Consider the following 15051-nt stretch of genomic DNA (forward strand, 5'->3'; position numbering starts at 1 on the left):
TTGCTTCCCAAGTAGCTGCTCCGGGTTCGAAGCCCGGACATCGCACGGAAGTTGTCTCCTTTACCCAGGAGAGTGTTTTCAACGGTACGAATGGTTTCCCTTCTCCCCTCGTAGGCTAGTGCGGATTACGATTCACAGCATCGTGTGTCCCCATGTGTCGACTTGTCTCGACTTTGCTCGGCTGACGCAAAAGCTGACGCTTGCAAATGGGCGTATATGTAGAGGACAGGCGCTAGAAACGACTGGGAGAGGCCACATCAACAAACACACAACGGACCCTTTCATTTGACTGTGGCCGCATGTTCGCGCCTTTGCGTACCGAGAGCAAGAGGGGGGTCAGCGTGCTGGACCGTACCATTACCGCACAGCAGCACCAAAAACGAAGGAAAAAGGCAAAACTGAAGAAACCAAGACACGCGGACTTCCCAGTTCGTCCCCAGCCGAGCACTAACCACGGCCAACGCTGCCTAATTTCGGTAATCGGACATGAACCCGTGTCGTTGGCACGGCATACAAGTTGGCGAGAATGTTGCCAGACGTGCGGACGTCTTAGTCCGTGTACAGATCACTTGGGATTTGCCTGACAGTCTCTCGCGTTGCCTTTTAGGGAAGGAAAATGGAATAGCCCTGAGCCACAACACAACGACCACGGAAACGTCCGTGAGAAGAGCTAAAACTCGGCACGAGAAAAATATGTTCCGCTATTTGTTTTCGGCCGCTCGAGCTATCGGACGTGCGACGCCTGCACTGCTGTCACTGTCGTCTCTAGTAAAATCTCCACGGCGTGTTTGTGCGTAATGTACTTGTTCTATAAGATGAAGGGAGTATGTTAGTTTCAGAATGTTTAAAATGCATTGTCAGATGTGGGGTTCGAACCCACGCTCCCTTACGGGAACCAGAGCTTAAATCTGGCGCCTTAGACCGCTCGGCCAATCTGACGTGCGAGACAAGCGCTCCAGTGACTTCCATCTCTAGCAAGATCTCAGGAGCCTCACTCCGAAACCTCTTTCTTTTTTCGGTAGAATGGAATTATGTGAGTTTAATAATATGTAAGACGCAATGTCAGATGTGGCGTACTAAACGCACCCTCGCTTTCGGGAACCAATGTGGCGCATTGGACCGCTTTCTTCCGTCGCTTCCAGTTTGAACTGTAACTAGCAAAACTGTATTTAGTAATAGGAACATTTTCACATTGATGCAAAGAAAACTAGATATTAACGAACGGCGAATAAGACCGTTTCCTAGCAACAGCCACGCTTTGCATTACGCACTCGTGGGAAGCCAATGAAATACTTCATGTGAGGCTCTAACTGTCGGCCTTCACTTTACAATACTTAGGCTCTGCCCCGGTGGTACCGACGCATGCATACTGAAACGCCTTTGGATCGTCAGTGAGTACTTCATATTAGAAATTTCGTGTTCGCCCTGATGCGCATTAAAGGGCCAATTTATCAGAGAAAGTCAGTTCTGCGCCTAGTTACGGTATGTCGCCCTAGCAGCACCAGGAAATCGGGTTCAGTGGTGCTCGCGTCGCACTCGGCGTTGAGCGCCTGCAGCGCTATCGCCTTCGGCCTCTGGCGCCAGGAGGGAAGGCGACACATCACGGCGCAAGCAGCGCGTAGCAGAAGGCGGTGGTGGTGTGTCGGTCAGCATGGTTGCTTCCCAAGTAGCTGCTCCGGGTTCGAAGCCCGGACATCGCACGGAAGTTGTCTCCTTTACCCAGGAGAGTGTTTTCAACGGTACGAATGGTTTCCCTTCTCCCCTCGTAGGCTAGTGCGGATTACGATTCACAGCATCGTGTGTCCCCATGTGTCGACTTGTCTCGACTTTGCTCGGCTGACGCAAAAGCTGACGCTTGCAAATGGGCGTATATGTAGAGGACAGGCGCTAGAAACGACTGGGAGAGGCCACATCAACAAACACACAACGGACCCTTTCATTTGACTGTGGCCGCATGTTCGCGCCTTTGCGTACCGAGAGCAAGAGGGGGGTCAGCGTGCTGGACCGTACCATTACCGCACAGCAGCACCAAAAACGAAGGAAAAAGGCAAAACTGAAGAAACCAAGACACGCGGACTTCCCAGTTCGTCCCCAGCCGAGCACTAACCACGGCCAACGCTGCCTAATTTCGGTAATCGGACATGAACCCGTGTCGTTGGCACGGCATACAAGTTGGCGAGAATGTTGCCAGACGTGCGGACGTCTTAGTCCGTGTACAGATCACTTGGGATTTGCCTGACAGTCTCTCGCGTTGCCTTTTAGGGAAGGAAAATGGAATAGCCCTGAGCCACAACACAACGACCACGGAAACGTCCGTGAGAAGAGCTAAAACTCGGCACGAGAAAAATATGTTCCGCTATTTGTTTTCGGCCGCTCGAGCTATCGGACGTGCGACGCCTGCACTGCTGTCACTGTCGTCTCTAGTAAAATCTCCACGGCGTGTTTGTGCGTAATGTACTTGTTCTATAAGATGAAGGGAGTATGTTAGTTTCAGAATGTTTAAAATGCATTGTCAGATGTGGGGTTCGAACCCACGCTCCCTTACGGGAACCAGAGCTTAAATCTGGCGCCTTAGACCGCTCGGCCAATCTGACGTGCGAGACAAGCGCTCCAGTGACTTCCATCTCTAGCAAGATCTCAGGAGCCTCACTCCGAAACCTCTTTCTTTTTTCGGTAGAATGGAATTATGTGAGTTTAATAATATGTAAGACGCAATGTCAGATGTGGCGTACTAAACGCACCCTCGCTTTCGGGAACCAATGTGGCGCATTGGACCGCTTTCTTCCGTCGCTTCCAGTTTGAACTGTAACTAGCAAAACTGTATTTAGTAATAGGAACATTTTCACATTGATGCAAAGAAAACTAGATATTAACGAACGGCGAATAAGACCGTTTCCTAGCAACAGCCACGCTTTGCATTACGCACTCGTGGGAAGCCAATGAAATACTTCATGTGAGGCTCTAACTGTCGGCCTTCACTTTACAATACTTAGGCTCTGCCCCGGTGGTACCGACGCATGCATACTGAAACGCCTTTGGATCGTCAGTGAGTACTTCATATTAGAAATTTCGTGTTCGCCCTGATGCGCATTAAAGGGCCAATTTATCAGAGAAAGTCAGTTCTGCGCCTAGTTACGGTATGTCGCCCTAGCAGCACCAGGAAATCGGGTTCAGTGGTGCTCGCGTCGCACTCGGCGTTGAGCGCCTGCAGCGCTATCGCCTTCGGCCTCTGGCGCCAGGAGGGAAGGCGACACATCACGGCGCAAGCAGCGCGTAGCAGAAGGCGGTGGTGGTGTGTCGGTCAGCATGGTTGCTTCCCAAGTAGCTGCTCCGGGTTCGAAGCCCGGACATCGCACGGAAGTTGTCTCCTTTACCCAGGAGAGTGTTTTCAACGGTACGAATGGTTTCCCTTCTCCCCTCGTAGGCTAGTGCGGATTACGATTCACAGCATCGTGTGTCCCCATGTGTCGACTTGTCTCGACTTTGCTCGGCTGACGCAAAAGCTGACGCTTGCAAATGGGCGTATATGTAGAGGACAGGCGCTAGAAACGACTGGGAGAGGCCACATCAACAAACACACAACGGACCCTTTCATTTGACTGTGGCCGCATGTTCGCGCCTTTGCGTACCGAGAGCAAGAGGGGGGTCAGCGTGCTGGACCGTACCATTACCGCACAGCAGCACCAAAAACGAAGGAAAAAGGCAAAACTGAAGAAACCAAGACACGCGGACTTCCCAGTTCGTCCCCAGCCGAGCACTAACCACGGCCAACGCTGCCTAATTTCGGTAATCGGACATGAACCCGTGTCGTTGGCACGGCATACAAGTTGGCGAGAATGTTGCCAGACGTGCGGACGTCTTAGTCCGTGTACAGATCACTTGGGATTTGCCTGACAGTCTCTCGCGTTGCCTTTTAGGGAAGGAAAATGGAATAGCCCTGAGCCACAACACAACGACCACGGAAACGTCCGTGAGAAGAGCTAAAACTCGGCACGAGAAAAATATGTTCCGCTATTTGTTTTCGGCCGCTCGAGCTATCGGACGTGCGACGCCTGCACTGCTGTCACTGTCGTCTCTAGTAAAATCTCCACGGCGTGTTTGTGCGTAATGTACTTGTTCTATAAGATGAAGGGAGTATGTTAGTTTCAGAATGTTTAAAATGCATTGTCAGATGTGGGGTTCGAACCCACGCTCCCTTACGGGAACCAGAGCTTAAATCTGGCGCCTTAGACCGCTCGGCCAATCTGACGTGCGAGACAAGCGCTCCAGTGACTTCCATCTCTAGCAAGATCTCAGGAGCCTCACTCCGAAACCTCTTTCTTTTTTCGGTAGAATGGAATTATGTGAGTTTAATAATATGTAAGACGCAATGTCAGATGTGGCGTACTAAACGCACCCTCGCTTTCGGGAACCAATGTGGCGCATTGGACCGCTTTCTTCCGTCGCTTCCAGTTTGAACTGTAACTAGCAAAACTGTATTTAGTAATAGGAACATTTTCACATTGATGCAAAGAAAACTAGATATTAACGAACGGCGAATAAGACCGTTTCCTAGCAACAGCCACGCTTTGCATTACGCACTCGTGGGAAGCCAATGAAATACTTCATGTGAGGCTCTAACTGTCGGCCTTCACTTTACAATACTTAGGCTCTGCCCCGGTGGTACCGACGCATGCATACTGAAACGCCTTTGGATCGTCAGTGAGTACTTCATATTAGAAATTTCGTGTTCGCCCTGATGCGCATTAAAGGGCCAATTTATCAGAGAAAGTCAGTTCTGCGCCTAGTTACGGTATGTCGCCCTAGCAGCACCAGGAAATCGGGTTCAGTGGTGCTCGCGTCGCACTCGGCGTTGAGCGCCTGCAGCGCTATCGCCTTCGGCCTCTGGCGCCAGGAGGGAAGGCGACACATCACGGCGCAAGCAGCGCGTAGCAGAAGGCGGTGGTGGTGTGTCGGTCAGCATGGTTGCTTCCCAAGTAGCTGCTCCGGGTTCGAAGCCCGGACATCGCACGGAAGTTGTCTCCTTTACCCAGGAGAGTGTTTTCAACGGTACGAATGGTTTCCCTTCTCCCCTCGTAGGCTAGTGCGGATTACGATTCACAGCATCGTGTGTCCCCATGTGTCGACTTGTCTCGACTTTGCTCGGCTGACGCAAAAGCTGACGCTTGCAAATGGGCGTATATGTAGAGGACAGGCGCTAGAAACGACTGGGAGAGGCCACATCAACAAACACACAACGGACCCTTTCATTTGACTGTGGCCGCATGTTCGCGCCTTTGCGTACCGAGAGCAAGAGGGGGGTCAGCGTGCTGGACCGTACCATTACCGCACAGCAGCACCAAAAACGAAGGAAAAAGGCAAAACTGAAGAAACCAAGACACGCGGACTTCCCAGTTCGTCCCCAGCCGAGCACTAACCACGGCCAACGCTGCCTAATTTCGGTAATCGGACATGAACCCGTGTCGTTGGCACGGCATACAAGTTGGCGAGAATGTTGCCAGACGTGCGGACGTCTTAGTCCGTGTACAGATCACTTGGGATTTGCCTGACAGTCTCTCGCGTTGCCTTTTAGGGAAGGAAAATGGAATAGCCCTGAGCCACAACACAACGACCACGGAAACGTCCGTGAGAAGAGCTAAAACTCGGCACGAGAAAAATATGTTCCGCTATTTGTTTTCGGCCGCTCGAGCTATCGGACGTGCGACGCCTGCACTGCTGTCACTGTCGTCTCTAGTAAAATCTCCACGGCGTGTTTGTGCGTAATGTACTTGTTCTATAAGATGAAGGGAGTATGTTAGTTTCAGAATGTTTAAAATGCATTGTCAGATGTGGGGTTCGAACCCACGCTCCCTTACGGGAACCAGAGCTTAAATCTGGCGCCTTAGACCGCTCGGCCAATCTGACGTGCGAGACAAGCGCTCCAGTGACTTCCATCTCTAGCAAGATCTCAGGAGCCTCACTCCGAAACCTCTTTCTTTTTTCGGTAGAATGGAATTATGTGAGTTTAATAATATGTAAGACGCAATGTCAGATGTGGCGTACTAAACGCACCCTCGCTTTCGGGAACCAATGTGGCGCATTGGACCGCTTTCTTCCGTCGCTTCCAGTTTGAACTGTAACTAGCAAAACTGTATTTAGTAATAGGAACATTTTCACATTGATGCAAAGAAAACTAGATATTAACGAACGGCGAATAAGACCGTTTCCTAGCAACAGCCACGCTTTGCATTACGCACTCGTGGGAAGCCAATGAAATACTTCATGTGAGGCTCTAACTGTCGGCCTTCACTTTACAATACTTAGGCTCTGCCCCGGTGGTACCGACGCATGCATACTGAAACGCCTTTGGATCGTCAGTGAGTACTTCATATTAGAAATTTCGTGTTCGCCCTGATGCGCATTAAAGGGCCAATTTATCAGAGAAAGTCAGTTCTGCGCCTAGTTACGGTATGTCGCCCTAGCAGCACCAGGAAATCGGGTTCAGTGGTGCTCGCGTCGCACTCGGCGTTGAGCGCCTGCAGCGCTATCGCCTTCGGCCTCTGGCGCCAGGAGGGAAGGCGACACATCACGGCGCAAGCAGCGCGTAGCAGAAGGCGGTGGTGGTGTGTCGGTCAGCATGGTTGCTTCCCAAGTAGCTGCTCCGGGTTCGAAGCCCGGACATCGCACGGAAGTTGTCTCCTTTACCCAGGAGAGTGTTTTCAACGGTACGAATGGTTTCCCTTCTCCCCTCGTAGGCTAGTGCGGATTACGATTCACAGCATCGTGTGTCCCCATGTGTCGACTTGTCTCGACTTTGCTCGGCTGACGCAAAGCTGACGCTTGCAAATGGGCGTATATGTAGAGGACAGGCGCTAGAAACGACTGGGAGAGGCCACATCAACAAACACACAACGGACCCTTTCATTTGACTGTGGCCGCATGTTCGCGCCTTTGCGTACCGAGAGCAAGAGGGGGGTCAGCGTGCTGGACCGTACCATTACCGCACAGCAGCACCAAAAACGAAGGAAAAAGGCAAAACTGAAGAAACCAAGACACGCGGACTTCCCAGTTCGTCCCCAGCCGAGCACTAACCACGGCCAACGCTGCCTAATTTCGGTAATCGGACATGAACCCGTGTCGTTGGCACGGCATACAAGTTGGCGAGAATGTTGCCAGACGTGCGGACGTCTTAGTCCGTGTACAGATCACTTGGGATTTGCCTGACAGTCTCTCGCGTTGCCTTTTAGGGAAGGAAAATGGAATAGCCCTGAGCCACAACACAACGACCACGGAAACGTCCGTGAGAAGAGCTAAAACTCGGCACGAGAAAAATATGTTCCGCTATTTGTTTTCGGCCGCTCGAGCTATCGGACGTGCGACGCCTGCACTGCTGTCACTGTCGTCTCTAGTAAAATCTCCACGGCGTGTTTGTGCGTAATGTACTTGTTCTATAAGATGAAGGGAGTATGTTAGTTTCAGAATGTTTAAAATGCATTGTCAGATGTGGGGTTCGAACCCACGCTCCCTTACGGGAACCAGAGCTTAAATCTGGCGCCTTAGACCGCTCGGCCAATCTGACGTGCGAGACAAGCGCTCCAGTGACTTCCATCTCTAGCAAGATCTCAGGAGCCTCACTCCGAAACCTCTTTCTTTTTTCGGTAGAATGGAATTATGTGAGTTTAATAATATGTAAGACGCAATGTCAGATGTGCGTACTAAACGCACCCTCGCTTTCGGGAACCAATGTGGCGCATTGGACCGCTTTCTTCCGTCGCTTCCAGTTTGAACTGTAACTAGCAAAACTGTATTTAGTAATAGGAACATTTTCACATTGATGCAAAGAAAACTAGATATTAACGAACGGCGAATAAGACCGTTTCCTAGCAACAGCCACGCTTTGCATTACGCACTCGTGGGAAGCCAATGAAATACTTCATGTGAGGCTCTAACTGTCGGCCTTCACTTTACAATACTTAGGCTCTGCCCCGGTGGTACCGACGCATGCATACTGAAACGCCTTTGGATCGTCAGTGAGTACTTCATATTAGAAATTTCGTGTTCGCCCTGATGCGCATTAAAGGGCCAATTTATCAGAGAAAGTCAGTTCTGCGCCTAGTTACGGTATGTCGCCCTAGCAGCACCAGGAAATCGGGTTCAGTGGTGCTCGCGTCGCACTCGGCGTTGAGCGCCTGCAGCGCTATCGCCTTCGGCCTCTGGCGCCAGGAGGGAAGGCGACACATCACGGCGCAAGCAGCGCGTAGCAGAAGGCGGTGGTGGTGTGTCGGTCAGCATGGTTGCTTCCCAAGTAGCTGCTCCGGGTTCGAAGCCCGGACATCGCACGGAAGTTGTCTCCTTTACCCAGGAGAGTGTTTTCAACGGTACGAATGGTTTCCCTTCTCCCCTCGTAGGCTAGTGCGGATTACGATTCACAGCATCGTGTGTCCCCATGTGTCGACTTGTCTCGACTTTGCTCGGCTGACGCAAAAGCTGACGCTTGCAAATGGGCGTATATGTAGAGGACAGGCGCTAGAAACGACTGGGAGAGGCCACATCAACAAACACACAACGGACCCTTTCATTTGACTGTGGCCGCATGTTCGCGCCTTTGCGTACCGAGAGCAAGAGGGGGGTCAGCGTGCTGGACCGTACCATTACCGCACAGCAGCACCAAAAACGAAGGAAAAAGGCAAAACTGAAGAAACCAAGACACGCGGACTTCCCAGTTCGTCCCCAGCCGAGCACTAACCACGGCCAACGCTGCCTAATTTCGGTAATCGGACATGAACCCGTGTCGTTGGCACGGCATACAAGTTGGCGAGAATGTTGCCAGACGTGCGGACGTCTTAGTCCGTGTACAGATCACTTGGGATTTGCCTGACAGTCTCTCGCGTTGCCTTTTAGGGAAGGAAAATGGAATAGCCCTGAGCCACAACACAACGACCACGGAAACGTCCGTGAGAAGAGCTAAAACTCGGCACGAGAAAAATATGTTCCGCTATTTGTTTTCGGCCGCTCGAGCTATCGGACGTGCGACGCCTGCACTGCTGTCACTGTCGTCTCTAGTAAAATCTCCACGGCGTGTTTGTGCGTAATGTACTTGTTCTATAAGATGAAGGGAGTATGTTAGTTTCAGAATGTTTAAAATGCATTGTCAGATGTGGGGTTCGAACCCACGCTCCCTTACGGGAACCAGAGCTTAAATCTGGCGCCTTAGACCGCTCGGCCAATCTGACGTGCGAGACAAGCGCTCCAGTGACTTCCATCTCTAGCAAGATCTCAGGAGCCTCACTCCGAAACCTCTTTCTTTTTTCGGTAGAATGGAATTATGTGAGTTTAATAATATGTAAGACGCAATGTCAGATGTGGCGTACTAAACGCACCCTCGCTTTCGGGAACCAATGTGGCGCATTGGACCGCTTTCTTCCGTCGCTTCCAGTTTGAACTGTAACTAGCAAAACTGTATTTAGTAATAGGAACATTTTCACATTGATGCAAAGAAAACTAGATATTAACGAACGGCGAATAAGACCGTTTCCTAGCAACAGCCACGCTTTGCATTACGCACTCGTGGGAAGCCAATGAAATACTTCATGTGAGGCTCTAACTGTCGGCCTTCACTTTACAATACTTAGGCTCTGCCCCGGTGGTACCGACGCATGCATACTGAAACGCCTTTGGATCGTCAGTGAGTACTTCATATTAGAAATTTCGTGTTCGCCCTGATGCGCATTAAAGGGCCAATTTATCAGAGAAAGTCAGTTCTGCGCCTAGTTACGGTATGTCGCCCTAGCAGCACCAGGAAATCGGGTTCAGTGGTGCTCGCGTCGCACTCGGCGTTGAGCGCCTGCAGCGCTATCGCCTTCGGCCTCTGGCGCCAGGAGGGAAGGCGACACATCACGGCGCAAGCAGCGCGTAGCAGAAGGCGGTGGTGGTGTGTCGGTCAGCATGGTTGCTTCCCAAGTAGCTGCTCCGGGTTCGAAGCCCGGACATCGCACGGAAGTTGTCTCCTTTACCCAGGAGAGTGTTTTCAACGGTACGAATGGTTTCCCTTCTCCCCTCGTAGGCTAGTGCGGATTACGATTCACAGCATCGTGTGTCCCCATGTGTCGACTTGTCTCGACTTTGCTCGGCTGACGCAAAAGCTGACGCTTGCAAATGGGGCGTATATGTAGAGGACAGGCGCTAGAAACGACTGGGAGAGGCCACATCAACAAACACACAACGGACCCTTTCATTTGGACTGTGGCCGCATGTTCGCGCCTTTGCGTACCGAGAGCAAGAGGGGGGTCAGCGTGCTGGACCGTACCATTACCGCACAGCAGCACCAAAAACGAAGGAAAAAGGCAAAACTGAAGAAACCAAGACACGCGGACTTCCCAGTTCGTCCCCAGCCGAGCACTAACCACGGCCAACGCTGCCTAATTTCGGTAATCGGGACATGAACCCGTGTCGTTGGCACGGCATACAAGTTGGCGAGAATGTTGCCAGACGTGCGGACGTCTTAGTCCGTGTACAGATCACTTGGGATTTGCCTGACAGTCTCTCGCGTTGCCTTTTAGGGAGGAAAATGGAATAGCCCTGAGCCACAACACAACGACCACGGAAACGTCCGTGAGAAGAGCTAAAACTCGGCACGAGAAAAATATGTTCCGCTATTTGTTTTCGGCCGCTCGAGCTATCGGACGTGCGACGCCTGCACTGCTGTCACTGTCGTCTCTAGTAAAATCTCCACGGCGTGTTTGTGCGTAATGTACTTGTTCTATAAGATGAAGGGAGTATGTTAGTTTCAGAATGTTTAAAATGCATTGTCAGATGTGGGGTTCGAACCCACGCTCCCTTACGGGAACCAGAGCTTAAATCTGGCGCCTTAGACCGCTCGGCCAATCTGACGTGCGAGACAAGCGCTCCAGTGACTTCCATCTCTAGCAAGATCTCAGGAGCCTCACTCCGAAACCTCTTTCTTTTTTCGGTAGAATGGAATTATGTGAGTTTAATAATATGTAAGACGCAATGTCAGATGTGGCGTACTAAACGCACCCCTCGCTTTCGGGAACCAATGTGCGCATTGGACCGCTTTCTTCCGTCGCTTCCAGTTTGAACTGTAACTAGCAAAACTGTATTTAGTAATAGGAACATTTTCACATTGATGCAAAGAAAACTAGATATTAACGAACGGCGAATAAGACCGTTTCCTAGCAACAGCCACGCTTTGCATTACGCACTCGTGGGAAGCCAATGAAATACTTCATGTGAGGCTCTAACTGTCGGCCTTCACTTTACAATACTTAGGCTCTGCCCCGGTGGTACCGACGCATGCATACTGAAACGCCTTTGGATCGTCAGTGAGTACTTCATATTAGAAATTTCGTGTTCGCCCTGATGCGCATTAAAGGGCCAATTTATCAGAGAAAGTCAGTTCTGCGCCTAGTTACGGTATGTCGCCCTAGCAGCACCAGGAAATCGGGTTCAGTGGTGCTCGCGTCGCACTCGGCGTTGAGCGCCTGCAGCGCTATCGCCTTCGGCCTCTGGCGCCAGGAGGGAAGGCGACACATCACGGCGCAAGCAGCGCGTAGCAGAAGGCGGTGGTGGTGTGTCGGTCAGCATGGTTGCTTCCCAAGTAGCTGCTCCGGGTTCGAAGCCCGGACATCGCACGGAAGTTGTCTCCTTTACCCAGGAGAGTGTTTTCAACGGTACGAATGGTTTCCCTTCTCCCCTCGTAGGCTAGTGCGGATTACGATTCACAGCATCGTGTGTCCCCATGTGTCGACTTGTCTCGACTTTGCTCGGCTGACGCAAAAGCTGACGCTTGCAAATGGGCGTATATGTAGAGGACAGGCGCTAGAAACGACTGGGAGAGGCCACATCAACAAACACACAACGGACCCTTTCATTTGACTGTGGCCGCATGTTCGCGCCTTTGCGTACCGAGAGCAAGAGGGGGGTCAGCGTGCTGGACCGTACCATTACCGCACAGCAGCACCAAAAACGAAGGAAAAAGGCAAAACTGAAGAAACCAAGACACGCGGACTTCCCAGTTCGTCCCCAGCCGAGCACTAACCACGGCCAACGCTGCCTAATTTCGGTAATCGGACATGAACCCGTGTCGTTGGCACGGCATACAAGTTGGCGAGAATGTTGCCAGACGTGCGGACGTCTTAGTCCGTGTACAGATCACTTGGGATTTGCCTGACAGTCTCTCGCGTTGCCTTTTAGGGAAGGAAAATGGAATAGCCCTGAGCCACAACACAACGACCACGGAAACGTCCGTGAGAAGAGCTAAAACTCGCACGAGAAAAATATGTTCCGCTATTTGTTTTCGGCCGCTCGAGCTATCGGACGTGCGACGCCTGCACTGCTGTCACTGTCGTCTCTAGTAAAATCTCCACGGCGTGTTTGTGCGTAATGTACTTGTTCTATAAGATGAAGGGAGTATGTTAGTTTCAGAATGTTTAAAATGCATTGTCAGATGTGGGGTTCGAACCCACGCTCCCTTACGGGAACCAGAGCTTAAATCTGGCGCCTTAGACCCGCTCGGCCAATCTGACGTGCGAGACAAGCGCTCCAGTGACTTCCATCTCTAGCAAGATCTCAGGAGCCTCACTCCGAAACCTCTTCTTTTTTCGGTAGAATGGAATTATGTGAGTTTAATAATATGTAAGACGCAATGTCAGATGTGGCGTACTAAACGCACCCTCGCTTTCGGGAACCAATGTGGCGCATTGGACCGCTTTCTTCCGTCGCTTCCAGTTTGAACTGTAACTAGCAAAACTGTATTTAGTAATAGGAACATTTTCACATTGATGCAAAGAAAACTAGATATTAACGAACGGCGAATAAGACCGTTTCCTAGCAACAGCCACGCTTTGCATTACGCACTCGTGGGAAGCCAATGAAATACTTCATGTGAGGCTCTAACTGTCGGCCTTCACTTTACAATACTTAGGCTCTGCCCCGGTGGTACCGACGCATGCATACTGAAACGCCTTTGGATCGTCAGTGAGTACTTCATATTAGAAATTTCGTGTTCGCCCTGATGCGCATTAAAGGCCAATTTATCAGAGAAAGTCAGTTCTGCGCCTAGTTACGGTATGTCGCCCTAGCAGCACCAGGAAATCGGGTTCAGTGGTGCTCGCGTCGCACTCGGCGTTGAGCGCCTGCAGCGCTATCGCCTTCGGCCTCTGGCGCCAGGAGGAAGGCGACACATCACGGCGCAAGCAGCGCGTAGCAGAAGGCGGTGGTGGTGTGTCGGTCAGCATGGTTGCTTCCCAAGTAGCTGCTCCGGGTTCGAAGCCGGACATCGCACGGAAGTTGTCTCCTTTACCCAGGAGAGTGTTTTCAACGGTACGAATGGTTTCCCTTCTCCCCTCGTAGGCTAGTGCGGATTACGATTCACAGCATCGTGTGTCCCCATGTGTCGACTTGTCTCGACTTTGCTCGGCTGACGCAAAAGCTGACGCTTGCAAATGGGCGTATATGTAGAGGACAGGCGCTAGAAACGACTGGGAGAGGCCACATCAACAAACACACAACGGACCCTTTCATTTGACTGTGGCCGCATGTTCGCGCCTTTGCGTACCGAGAGCAAGAGGGGGGTCAGCGTGCTGGACCGTACCATTACCGCACAGCAGCACCAAAAACGAAGGAAAAAGGCAAAACTGAAGAAACCAAGACACGCGGACTTCCCAGTTCGTCCCCAGCCGAGCACTAACCACGGCCAACGCTGCCTAATTTCGGTAATCGGACATGAACCCGTGTCGTTGGCACGGCATACAAGTTGGCGAGAATGTTGCCAGACGTGCGGACGTCTTAGTCCGTGTACAGATCACTTGGGATTTGCCTGACAGTCTCTCGCGTTGCCTTTTAGGGAAGGAAAATGGAATAGCCCTGAGCCACAACACAACGACCACGGAAACGTCCGTGAGAAGAGCTAAAACTCGGCACGAGAAAAATATGTTCCGCTATTTGTTTTCGGCCGCTCGAGCTATCGGACGTGCGACGCCTGCACTGCTGTCACTGTCGTCTCTAGTAAAATCTCCACGGCGTGTTTGTGCGTAATGTACTTGTTCTATAAGATGAAGGGAGTATGTTAGTTTCAGAATGTTTAAAATGCATTGTCAGATGTGGGGTTCGAACCCACGCTCCCTTACGGGAACCAGAGCTTAAATCTGGCGCCTTAGACCGCTCGGCCAATCTGACGTGCGAGACAAGCGCTCCAGTGACTTCCATCTCTAGCAAGATCTCAGGAGCCTCACTCCGAAACCTCTTTCTTTTTTCGGTAGAATGGAATTATGTGAGTTTAATAATATGTAAGACGCAATGTCAGATGTGGCGTACTAAACGCACCCTCGCTTTCGGGAACCAATGTGGCGCATTGGACCGCTTTCTTCCGTCGCTTCCAGTTTGAACTGTAACTAGCAAAACTGTATTTAGTAATAGGAAACATTTTCACATTGATGCAAAGAAAACTAGATATTAACGAACGGCGAATAAGACCGTTTCCTAGCAACAGCCACGCTTTGCATTACGCACTCGTGGGAAGCCAATGAAATACTTCATGTGAGGCTCTAACTGTCGGCCTTCACTTTACAATACTTAGGCTCTGCCCCGGTGGTACCGACGCATGCATACTGAAACGCCTTTGGATCGTCAGTGAGTACTTCATATTAGAAATTTCGTGTTCGCCCTGATGCGCATTAAAGGGCCAATTTATCAGAGAAAGTCAGTTCTGCGCCTAGTTACGGTATGTCGCCCTAGCAGCACCAGGAAATCGGGTTCAGTGGTGCTCGCGTCGCACTCGGCGTTGAGCGCCTGCAGCGCTATCGCCTTCGGCCTCTGGCGCCAGGAGGAAGGCGACACATCACGGCGCAAGCAGCGCGTAGCAGAAGGCGGTGGTGGTGTGTCGGTCAGCATGGTTGCTTCCCAAGTAGCTGCTCCGGGTTCGAAGCCCGGACATCGCACGGAAGTTGTCTCCTTTACCCAGGAGAGTGTTTTCAACGGTACGAATGGTTTCCCTTCTCCCCTCGTAGGCTAGTGCGGATTACGATTCACAGCATCGTGTGTCCCCATGTGTCT

At 51.3% G+C, this 15051-nt stretch overlaps 9 non-coding genes across 9 annotated transcripts; all 9 read right to left on the minus strand.

Annotated features, from left to right (window-relative positions):
* Positions 1–855: 855 nt before the first annotated feature.
* Trnal-uaa lies at positions 856–939 on the minus strand. The gene has a single exon. It is a non-coding gene; the product is annotated as a tRNA-Leu (tRNA).
* A 1571-nt stretch (positions 940–2510) lies between these two features.
* Positions 2511–2594, minus strand: Trnal-uaa. Its single transcript has one exon. It is a non-coding gene; the product is annotated as a tRNA-Leu (tRNA).
* A 1571-nt stretch (positions 2595–4165) lies between these two features.
* Trnal-uaa lies at positions 4166–4249 on the minus strand. The gene has a single exon. It is a non-coding gene; the product is annotated as a tRNA-Leu (tRNA).
* A 1571-nt stretch (positions 4250–5820) lies between these two features.
* Positions 5821–5904, minus strand: Trnal-uaa. Its single transcript has one exon. It is a non-coding gene; the product is annotated as a tRNA-Leu (tRNA).
* Positions 5905–7474: 1570 nt separating this feature from the next.
* Trnal-uaa lies at positions 7475–7558 on the minus strand. The gene has a single exon. It is a non-coding gene; the product is annotated as a tRNA-Leu (tRNA).
* A 1570-nt stretch (positions 7559–9128) lies between these two features.
* On the minus strand, positions 9129–9212 carry Trnal-uaa. Its single transcript has one exon. It is a non-coding gene; the product is annotated as a tRNA-Leu (tRNA).
* Positions 9213–10785: 1573 nt separating this feature from the next.
* On the minus strand, positions 10786–10869 carry Trnal-uaa. The gene has a single exon. It is a non-coding gene; the product is annotated as a tRNA-Leu (tRNA).
* A 1570-nt stretch (positions 10870–12439) lies between these two features.
* Trnal-uaa lies at positions 12440–12524 on the minus strand. Its single transcript has one exon. It is a non-coding gene; the product is annotated as a tRNA-Leu (tRNA).
* Positions 12525–14091: 1567 nt separating this feature from the next.
* On the minus strand, positions 14092–14175 carry Trnal-uaa. The gene has a single exon. It is a non-coding gene; the product is annotated as a tRNA-Leu (tRNA).
* Between the last annotated feature and the right edge of the window lie 876 nt (positions 14176–15051).

This window comes from Schistocerca americana, unplaced genomic scaffold (assembly GCF_021461395.2).
Source record: "Schistocerca americana isolate TAMUIC-IGC-003095 unplaced genomic scaffold, iqSchAmer2.1 HiC_scaffold_1110, whole genome shotgun sequence".
Classification (NCBI taxonomy): domain Eukaryota; kingdom Metazoa; phylum Arthropoda; class Insecta; order Orthoptera; family Acrididae; genus Schistocerca; species Schistocerca americana.